This window comes from Taudactylus pleione, unplaced genomic scaffold (assembly GCF_031769625.1).
Source record: "Taudactylus pleione unplaced genomic scaffold, aTauple2 ptg000248l, whole genome shotgun sequence".
NCBI lineage: Eukaryota > Metazoa > Chordata > Amphibia > Anura > Myobatrachidae > Taudactylus > Taudactylus pleione.
Genome location: NW_028284650.1, coordinates 2,270,772 through 2,282,446, shown reverse-complemented (window position 1 = coordinate 2,282,446; position 11,675 = coordinate 2,270,772). Strand labels below are relative to the sequence as shown.

The window sequence follows — 11,675 nt, the reverse complement described above, 5'->3', positions numbered from 1 at the left end:
GCAGAGTAAATGAGGATATGTAAAAAATATAAGTATTTATGTATTCAGTGCCCCTTATACAAATCTAAACATATTACTCCTGCTAATGCTCCATATAATCTCCTTCTATAACTCATGCTTTAACTCATAACCTCTCTCTATAATTACTCTAATAACTCCACATAACCTATCCCTAAAACTTTTTCAACTAATGCAAATAATGTTCCTTTTAGCTCTACCTAATATATATATATATATATATATATATATATATATTAGTACACAAAGAAGTGTCGGCACCAACTTGGAGTTAGTTCAGAGGATTACTCAGGATATATAGAAATATACGTACTCCCTTAGTATAATAGGGTGTCAGCTAAGCCCAATTTGAAAGGACTTATGGAGTAGCCCCTAATAGTAAAATGTTGCAAGTGTATTAGGTGATGAGCGACTGACGTATATTAGTGCAATACTTAAATAAAATGTGCAATTCAACTAACAAAATATAATACACACATGTATATAGATGAAAAAATATATAATCACAATTTAATAATAAAATAAATACACAAAGCATACATGAAAATAGATACTGCTTAAATAAGCACAAAGCGTTCTGATAAATTAATCATCCACAATGTGCAAAAGGTGCTTATAAATAATCTAAAAAATACTAAACACAATTTAACCGTTTAAAAGCGATTAAAAAAGTGAGTAGAATTCATATATTTATATATTTAAAAAAACAGTATCACAGAGGAATAAATAAAACAAGTATATAAAACTCATTAAGAAAGTTAAAAAAGTTCCAAACTTGTTCTTTAAAAAATAAGATGTTTGAGTGAAAATGCAAAGCTTATCTGTAATAGTTAATTTCAGGCAATGGCAGCTATCCCAACGCGTTTCATCCACTTGGGGACTTCATCAAGGGGTGCTAGTGAACAGGGTTTGCCACTTTTTATACCCTTTGTGAGACAGAACTCCAATTGTCTCATTAGGGCCAGCTTTGACATCAATTCCGGTCATTCACATCCGGAAATGCGCTCTTTTCATAAAACATTTGAAACATGTTGGAGACATATAGATGTGGTACATATCATCCTTGGTGGACTGTCCATAAGTCCTAAAACAGTTCCTATTTGTTATTGAGTGACACAGGGCCCCCGATCGTGCAAGGACTTCCGCCCTCATCCGCTCCGCTTCCGCCCAATCATAGCGTCGCATCCGTTCTTGCTTTTACCATGCGTGTCTGCATTAATGATGTTGCATCTGCCATTTTGTTGGAGTCTTATGTGCGGCTGTATTAGTGGTCCGGTTTGACTCAGGCTTTCTCCAGCTATCTTCGTTAGTAGATGCCATCAAGTCTAATTCCTGCTGGGCACTGTGATTGGCGCTTGCGTGTCTCATTTCTGTCGTCAATATTGCTGTTGCCATAGTAACCAGAACGCCATCTTCCCATATGTAGCTGATAATTCAAAAGGAGGACAAATTAGTGAATGTATTTACACATAAATAAGATACGGAGCCTAACTAGTAACATAAATCGCATCCCACATTATAGTGTATTTGAAATCTAGTTGATAACGTAAATCACGTCATATGAATGCAGTATATAAAAATAAGCGACATAATGTTACTAAAAAATATAGATATTTGTATAGTTCCATTTATATAGGGTGATAATTGTCCAAAATCCAGGGTAAATGTGAAGAATATGAAAAAATGTGAAAAAATAGGTGGAATAAATTAGATAAAATAAAGTCAATGTATCATATTGCAGGCCAGTCAGCAAAGGTATCTTTATTTTAATTTTCTTATATTCCATAAAGCTTCGACTCGTATGTGACCCATAATCCTTAAGGTGGATTGAGTGGCTAATATACGCCCTACTGTGGATATTATACTACAACACTGGGTATTCCCAGGTGGTCTCCCATCCAAGTACTGACCCAGCCCAATTGTGCTTAGCTTCCAAGACAGATGAGATTGGGCGTCAGTACAATGGTAAGGTTGTAGATAATGTAAAGAATATCCACAGCTACCAACTGAGACGGAGAGGAAAACGGGGCAATGGGAGGAAGAATATTCAAAAGGAGAACCCTCCACTAGATCTCAAAAGCATCAGCATCTTTAACCTTTCCACACATATATTAACTAAGCCAGAAATTCAACTACTTAGCAAAGGACTTAATTATGCACCTACCTCAAACATGAACAAATTTGAAGTATTCATAGATTTGAATAAATACATGAGAAATCTCACCTTGAAAAGACACTTCATTAGGAAAGAGACGGCACCCATAAAGAACTTTGAATCTATGTCAAAATCTGGACTAAAAGGCAGGTCAACCTACTACCCTTTGGAATCTAAGAGTAGCCACATAGAGATTTTCTATGAAAAGGTCAAAAGGGACCTATGTGATTCAGATATTAAGAAAGTACCTAAACAGAACCTTAGAAATGAAGAAAAACATGCGCTTAAAGAATTATAGAAAAATAAGGGGATAATCATCAAACAATCTGACAAAGTGGGGGGGATTAGTTATCATGGAAAGACAAGCCTATCTAAAAGAAGTCAACAGACTGCTGGGGGACAAGATTTCATATGCCACATTGCAACAGGATCCTTCGGATCAATACACAGAGGAACTTAGAGTACTCCTTTTGCGGGGTCTCCGTAATGGAACCATATGCAAAGAGGAATATCAGTACTTGACGACAACTAATCCCACCACCCCCATATTTTGTTTTCTACCCAAAATCCATAAGTCCCTGATAGATCCACCAGGAAGACCTATCGTAACAGGCATAGATTCATTAACTTCCCATCTTTCAGAGTACGTGGATGTATTCCTGCAGAAACATGTGGTTAAATTAGAATCTTACCTGAAGGATACCACAAATCTTTTACAACATCTGGAACAAATTGAATGGAAAGACACATATAAATGGATCACTATTGATGTACAAGCCTTATATACCTGCATGAACACACTAAAGGTGTCAATGCATGCAGATTAGCCATGGAGGAAGACGACTCTATGGATGCTACACATCGTGAGTTTTTATGTGATCTTATGACTTTTATACTCAACCATAATTATTTTACATTTTTAGATGTGTTTTACCATCAAATTTGTGGTACTGCAATGGGTACTGTTTTTGCACCAAGCTTTGCTAATATTTTTATGGGGCAGTGGGAAAAGGAATACATCTATACCAATAATCCTTACAAAAATAGAATAATCATGTATAAGAGACACATTGATGATATTCTCATAATCTGGAATGGTTCGGAAGAGGATTTTAAACAGTTTTTAATACATATTGAGATGAATGACATGAATTTGAAATTTACATCCCACTTCAGTGACACCTCAATTGAATTTCTGGACTTAGTTTTAAATCAAGAGGAAGGGAGAGTTATTACTAAAACTTACATCAAGGAGGTAGACACCAACAGCTATCTACACTATAAAAGTGGACACCTAAAGAAATGGAAGAATAACATTCCATATTCCCAATTTCACAGAATAAAGTGGAATTGTACTAGAGAAAGTGACTGCAAAGAGCAGATTAATCTCTACACTGAAAGGTTCACAAAGAAAGAATATCCAGTGGAACTTCTGACTAAGGCAGCTAAAAAAACGGGGTTGAAGAGAGAGGATTTACTGAATTACAAGAAGACTACTACTAAAGAGAATTTTCTACCTTTTGTAACTACATATAATGCACATGAGAATAAGATCAAGAGATGTTTACAAAAACACTGGAACATCTTGCTTATGGATCCAGTACTTAAGGACATCCTTCCTCCAAAACCTACTGTTCTCTTTAAAAAGGGTAAAAGCCTCAAAGACACTTTGGCACCAAGTATGATCAGAGATGGTAATCAGACAAGAAATGATACTCTCCCTGCTTGCCTAGGATGCTATAAATGTGGCCATTGTAACATATGTAAATATCTCCACCCACGTAGAAAAGTTTTTTATAACTATAATGATTCAAAAGAATGTAAGATCAAGAACTTCATGAACTGCAATTCTACATCAATCATCTATCTATTAGAATGTCAATGTGGTTTGAAGTATGTAGGGAAAACCAAAAGACCCCTCAAATTAAGGATTCAAGAATACATCCGTAACATAAAGAACAAAGTAGAGGACATGCGGTTTCCAGACATTTTATTGCTCATCATGCGTCTAACCCTGAAGAATGCACTTTTAAAGCAATTGAACATGTGACTTTGGGAGAACGAGGAGGAGATTTAAGCAACAAACTTTCGCAGAGGGAAATGTTTTGGATTTTCCAACGTAATACAATGGCTCCAAATGGGTTTAACGAAAGTTATGAAATTGCCCACTTCCTATGATGGATGAGTTGGTAGCTGTCGATATTCTTTACATTATCTACAACCTTACCATTGTACTGACGCCCAATCTCGTCGATCTTGGAAGCTAAGCACAATTGGGCTGGGTCAGTACTTGGATGGGAGACCACCTGGAAATACCCAGTGTTGTAGGATAATATCCACAGTAGGGCGTATATTAGCCACTCAGTCCACCTTAAGGATTCTGGGTCACATACGAGTCGAAGCTTTATGGAATATATGAAAATGAAGATACCTTTGCTGACTGGCCTGCAATATGATACACTGACTTTATTTTTATATAATTTATTCCACCTATTTTTTCACATTTTTTCATATTCTTCACATTTACCCTGGATTTTGGACAATTATCACCCTATATAAATGGAACTATACAAATATCTATATTTTTTAGTAACATTATGTCGCTTATTTTTGTATACTGCATTCATATGATGTGATTTACATTATCAATTAGATTTCAAATACACTATAATGTGGGATGCGATTTATGTTACTAGTTAGGCTCCGTATCTTATTTATGTGTAAACACATTCACTAATTTGTCCTCCTTTTGAATTATCAGCTGCATATGGGAAGATGGCATCCTGGTTACTATGGCAACAGCAATATTGATGACAGGAATGAGACACGCAAGCGCCAATCACAGTGCCCAGCAGGGATTAGACTTGATGGCATCTACTAACGAAGATAGCTGGAGAAAACCTGGAGCACCTGTCGGGATGAGTCAAACCGGACCACTAATACAGCCGCACATAAGACTCCAACAAAATGGCGGACGCAACATCATTAATGCAGACACGCATGGTAAAAGCAAGAACGGATGTGACACTATGATTGGGCGGAAGCGGAGCGGATGAGGGCGGAAGTCCTTGCACGTTCGGGGGCCCTGTGTCACTCAATAACAAATAGGAACTGTTTTAGGACTTATGGACAGTCCACCAGGGATGATATGTACCACATCTATATGTTTCCAACATGTTTCAAATGTTTTATGAAAAGAGCGCATTTCCGGATGAGAATGACCGGAAGTGACGTCAAAGCTGGCCCTAATGAGACAATTGGAGTTCTGTCTCACAAAGGGTATAAAAAGTGGCAAACCCTGTTCACTAGCACCCCTTGATGAAGTCCCAAGTGGATGAAACGCATTGGGATAGCTGCCATTGCCTGAAATTAACTATTACAGATAAGCTTTGCATTTTCACTCAAACTTCTTATTTTTTAAAGAACAAGTTTGGCACTTTTTTAATTTTCTTAATGAGTTTTATATACTTGTTTTTATTTATTCCTCTGTGATACTGGTTTTTTAAATATATGAATTCTACTCGCTTTTTTAATCGCTTTTAAACGGTTAAATTGTGTTTAGTATTTTTTAGATTATTTATAAGCACCTTTTGCACATTGTGGATGATTAATTTATCAGAACACTTCGTGCTTATTTAAGCAGTATCTATTTTCATGTATGTTTTGTGTATTTATTTTATTATTAAATTGTGATTATATATTTTTTCATCTATATACACGTGTGTATTATATTTTGTTAGCTGAATTGCACATTTTATTTAATTATTGCACTAATATACGTCAGTCGCTCATCACCTAATACACTTGCAACATATATATATATATATATATATATATGTTCACTTTAGATAGGCAGCACACACCTACAGCTCCATCGTGAGGAGTGCCTGGCATATAAGTAGGGTTAATGTATATACCAAAAAAAAGCCAGCACATCCATTATATACTATAATGCACTTCATGCTTGTGCACTTTATGGATGTGGACATAAATATGTTTTCTATTTTCAGTAATCTGAATGTGCTGGCTCTTTTTTGTGTGTATATATATATATATATATATATATATTATTATTTTTTTTCACTCTATTTTATTTACCTAAGTAAATTTCTTTTAAAGAAATTATTTTCTTCCTTATTTTTTATTTTTGACTTGGTATATATTTATTTACTTTTATAATTTAAATAATTTTTTTCTGAGTACCAAAAATTGAGTAATTCAATGAATACACCAAAGATATCCTGATTCCTACATTCTATGGGATATGTTATTGTTGTATTAAATACTATGCATGTTGCTAGGCCATTAGAAAATGCTGCTAATTAAATGATTGTGTCCTGCTGGACAAAGAACTCTGTGATTTGCAGCCTTGGATATATAATCCCATCCAAATAAGGAGGTACTCATCTTGCCTTTTGAAAAAGCCTCTGTTACTGAGGAGAAACACATCAAGGTTTACAGGTTTCCCTAAAGAACTGCTTACCTTCTCTGGATTGCCAGTTTATTATCAGTTAACCTCCTACTGTGCTACTGGGGGCCTCCTTTCCGGATACATAACACACTGGAGTGTGGGAGCCTGGAGCACCGTGCACGGATCCTATTGCCATCCTTGTCCTTCTGCTACAGCCATTTCCAACAGCCGAGGTACGGCATCTGGGCTGCACACCCCCTGTAGCCACTTGTACCACATTGCTGTGGCCACACACAGGACCAGCGGCAGCGGCACTCATTCCGGCTGACATCTACCCGGCAGCCGTTTCCCAGCTGTCTGCCAACATTGCTTAGGATTGACGGCTGAGTTCTACCTAACTCCCGGGACTTTGATCTTTACTCAGGACTGATTCCATTTGAGTGGTGAGTTGCCGCAACATCACTGCGGATTCACGGTCATTCCTCTAATAGGGAAAGAGACACTTATGTTTTTCAATTTGAGCAAACAAGCATCCAATTTCCATTTTTTTATGGGATTTTTTATATGTTGAATTATCAACTCCTGCAATATTATAGATAATTTATTCATTTTGTCCCCTAGGGAATAGCACTAAACTTTCATCATTGGTGCCTATATGCAGAGTGTTACACTGTTTCTGTTATGATATTTTATATGTTGATTTTAGGAACTGCAGTTCTATTATTAAGATTTACTGTTGCTATTGTGTTAATAAATTCATATCTAGCTATTACCATTGGTTTGTTATATATGTTCCAGTGAATTCAGGCGCAGGCACATATTTTTATTCTTTTCCTTGGTCTTTTTGGGGTATTTAGGCAGGAATCCCCTTGTGTCAGCTCTCAGTGACTCACTGATGATCTCTGTTTGAACACAGCACTCCACTATTTATTTTTCTATCTATATTTCACTCTATAACTTCTATTTTAACCTTTTACTTTAACTCCTCATATTACTACATATAACCTATCACTATAACTCCTCATCTTACTCCATATAACATCTCCCTATATTTCCTCCTATTACACTTACAGTCTTATTCATTCCTTACACAGGTTGTTTCCAGCACCCTGCACCCTTATAGTTTGGGCAAGAAAGCTCTCAGCAATGCTCTCTCTGTATCTCAGATGTGGAGTTTGGAGATCTTCCCCAGCTCCTGTCCCTTCAGATTCACTTTCTGTGCTATGCCCCAGTCACTGCCAACCATGGATCCACTGGATTAGCCACAGAGCAGTGTATATCTTTGCTCTCCAGCTCCGCTGTCCAACATTTCCCTAGCAGGTACTCTAATGTGCTGTTAGTTGTTACCTCAGGCTCAACTGAACAAACAATCTCTCCACAATCATATATATGGGGTCTGCTTAAATGCCAGGTCAATTTTCCCTCTCCCAGAATGCTTGCCTTCAGATCTTTCTGGCACTTACTGCTCTAATGCCATACAAATCCCATATAAAGCTTATCAATGTATCATGGATCAATGTATCATAGATGTATTACTAAATATGAACATAGAGGGTTTATGATCTGCAGACGTCATTTCTCCTATCTCAAATATATATATATATATATATATATATATATATATATATATATATTATACATACATACAAATATCAGTTTTTTTTATTTTCAACAATAGATTTTTATTGAATTTAAAGAGAAAATATAATAATAAAATGGGGTGGGGTACAGGATAGAAAAAGGAAGGGGGAAGGGAAAAAAAGGGTGGTACACATCATCAGAATATATATAAAATACACCAATAATACAAATGTAAATAGAACACCTTAAACAGTACAATGGTGTGCCTATCATACAAATTTTACAGAATCACAAGAGAACCAATTACACCCTGGATTTTGTTTCCCAATATTCATTCCATCTAAGCCATCTAATAAAGGGGTTAGAAACTAAGGAGGAGTAGGATACTCCCGCAGTCTCAAATTTGTAATGAGATTGTACATCTTTCTCAATAGCAACCACACTAGGAATATAGGGGGAACGCCAGTGTCGTGCTAACATTAATTTAGTGGCAAGGAGAATATGGCCCATAATATAACGATCGTTATTGGTCAAGCCACCTTGGTATAAATGGAATATTGCTATTAATGGATGAGGTGGGATAGAAACATTTAGTATTTTGGAGATTAGAGCAAACACTGATGACCATAAAGCAGGGATATGTGGGCATGACCAAAATATATGGGCCAAGGAACCCACATTTCCGTAGCTGTGCCAGCATAAGTTAGATTGGGAGGGCAGAGGGTGTGCAGTAATACTGGTGTGAAATATAAACGATTAAGCAATTGTTCTGAGTGGGAAATACACTTAGAAAGACTAAAACAAATTCGGAATATTATATGCCAGTCTTCCTCTGGTATTATACATGAGAAGTCTGCCTCCCATTTCAGTAAAGATTTAAATTTGGTAAATTTGTGGGGGTTAGTTATATATGAATACCACCACGTAATGCCTCCTCTACTTCCAATCTTACATAGTTGATCATTAAGGAATTTGTGGAGAAGGGGTAATACTATTAAGCCAATGTCTCAATTGTAGATACTTGTAGAAGTTCCTGGTAGAGAGAGAATATAGTGATTGATCTGGGTGTATGATAATAAGGAATCAGAGGCAGTTACTTCAGCCAAGGTAAAAATTCCTTGAGCTCTCGAAGTATCAAAGGATAAATTCGGAATAAAGGTGGCTAAACCTTCAAGGGAAAAATTAGTAGCGGGAAGAAGAATGTTGGATGTCAGTGTGGTTAATTCAATCCAGGCTTTGCGGGAGTTAAAGACAGACACTGACTTTTCTAAAACCTTTATTGTAATTGATGAGGGCAGCCAAAGACAATCTGTAAGAGGGAATGGGGAAACCATACTACACTCCAAAAGGGCCTACGATTTTGGGTTCTCCTGAGTAAACCATGCATTTATTTTGGGAGATTATTGTAGCTAGTTGATAACATCATAAATCTGGATACGCCAAACTACCCTCTGATTTTGGATAAGACATAGTCTTCCTGGCTAATCTTGGTTACCCTTCCATACATATTTAATAATTAGAGCGTGAAATCTATTGAGGATAGTTTTCGGAACCAGTAGAGGGATAGTCCGAAATAAATATAGTATCTTTGGTAGAATCACCATCTTAATGGCCGATATGCGACCCAACCATGAGACATTTTGCATCATCCAATCAGTCATTAATAAGGCGACACCCTGCAACAAAGGTAAATAATTAGCCAAAATTAAACTGTTAGTAGTGGGGGTTAAATGGATCCCAAGGTATTTAATACTGTTCTCTTGCCAGGAGTAAAAACATTCTGATTTTAAAAATTGTAACATAGTTGGAGAAAATTTAATAGGTAGAGCTTCGGTTTTTGAACCGTTTAGTTTATAAATAGGATACTTTAGAGTAATTGTCTAGTACGGAATGCAAACATGGTAGGGACGAATTTGGTTTTGTGATAGTCAAAAGAACGTCATCTGCAAATAAACTGATTTTATATATCTGACCAAATAAAACAGGACTTTGAATAGAATGATGAGACCTAATAGTCTCCGCCAGAGCTTCTATCGCTAATACGAACATCAATAGGTATAATGGACATCCCTGGCGTGTACCATTAGTAATCGGAAATGGTGGTGAAAATATACCATTTACAAAGACTCTGGCTGATGGGTTGGAATATAATGCGGAGATTGATGATAGTGCTAGACCTCTAAAACCAAATTTGTGAAGGACGGCACAAAGGTACCCCCCAGTGCAACCTATCAAATGCCTTTTCAGTGTCTATTGATAATAATAAAAGGGGCTGGTCAACTTCCGAGATGGCATCTACAATATCAGTTACTTGTCTCGTGTTGTCAGGAGACTGACGACCCTGAGCGAACCCTACCTGGTCCCGATGGATAAGTGTAGGAAGTAAAGGATTAATCCTATTTGCTATTAGTTTTGTGTAAATTTTGACATCGTATTGAGGAGTGCAATTGGACGATAATTAGGTAGTAAAGTTGCATTTTTCCCCGGTTTAGGGAATGAAACAATTCTTGCTTTCAGCATTTCTTTTGTAAAAGACCCCACCGAAGAGGTTTCATTAAATACCTGAACTAGAATTGGTGATAAAGTGTCTTTGAAACATTTGTAATATGTGTTAATATATCCATCAAGACCAGGAGCCTTCTCTAATGGAAGAGATTTAACAACTAGTTGAACTTCCTCCTTGGACTAAGGTCATTCAAGAGAGCGGAGCGTGTCAGAATCTTAAGATGGTAATTTAATATTTTTCAAAAACTCTTTTATGCCAACCATCTTTGGTTGGTGAACCTCGGAGTCTGCATGCAAATTGTACAAAGTGGTATAGTATTCAGCAAAAGCATCAGCTATAGAGAAAGGGTCCGACACTTTCATGCCCTTTGTGTTAGTTATCATGGACATAAAACTTTTGCTTTACTCTAAATAGTGTTTTGTGAACCTCTTTCAAAGCCAATGTATTCCACTCCTCCTGAACTTTAAGAAGTTCACAGTATAGAGTGTTATTGGACGGGTCAATCTTATGTTTGGATTCTAAATCAGTAAGTCGGGATTCTAAATCAGCTTGAAGAGATGCTGCTGTCTTACCTATATGCGCCGCAGCTTGAATGGCCAACCCTCTAACCACTGCTTTTAAAGTGCACCAAAATGTAAAGAGGAATGTATCCTCTGGTCTATTAGTTTCTAAAAATAAAGGGAGGGAATTAGAAATAGTTTGTTAAGCTTCTAGATTTGAAAGGAGATGTTCACCTAAATGCCAGGGTCCAGCAGGAGTTCGAGAATGTGTAACACAGGATTAATGCTGCTTGGTCGGACCACACAATTGGTAGTATAGAGGATCAAGTAATATATCGTAGAGTCCATTTGTCAGAAAGGGCAAGGTCAATGCGCGAGTAGGACTTATGGATGTGAGAGTAGAAGGTGTATCCCCTCTCACCAGGGTGTTTGGCTCTCCAGATATCATATAGATCGTATTCACATAAGATACGTCTAAACATGTGGGAATTATCCTGGAAAGGG

At 36.8% G+C, this 11,675-nt stretch overlaps 2 pseudogenes; one reads left to right on the top strand and one right to left on the bottom strand.

The window, feature by feature from the left end:
- Positions 1-1,879: 1,879 nt before the first annotated feature.
- LOC148515549 (5S ribosomal RNA) lies at positions 1,880-1,997 on the bottom strand (annotated as a pseudogene).
- Positions 1,998-4,386: 2,389 nt separating this feature from the next.
- On the top strand, positions 4,387-4,504 carry LOC148515548 (5S ribosomal RNA; annotated as a pseudogene).
- Positions 4,505-11,675: the final 7,171 nt, after the last annotated feature.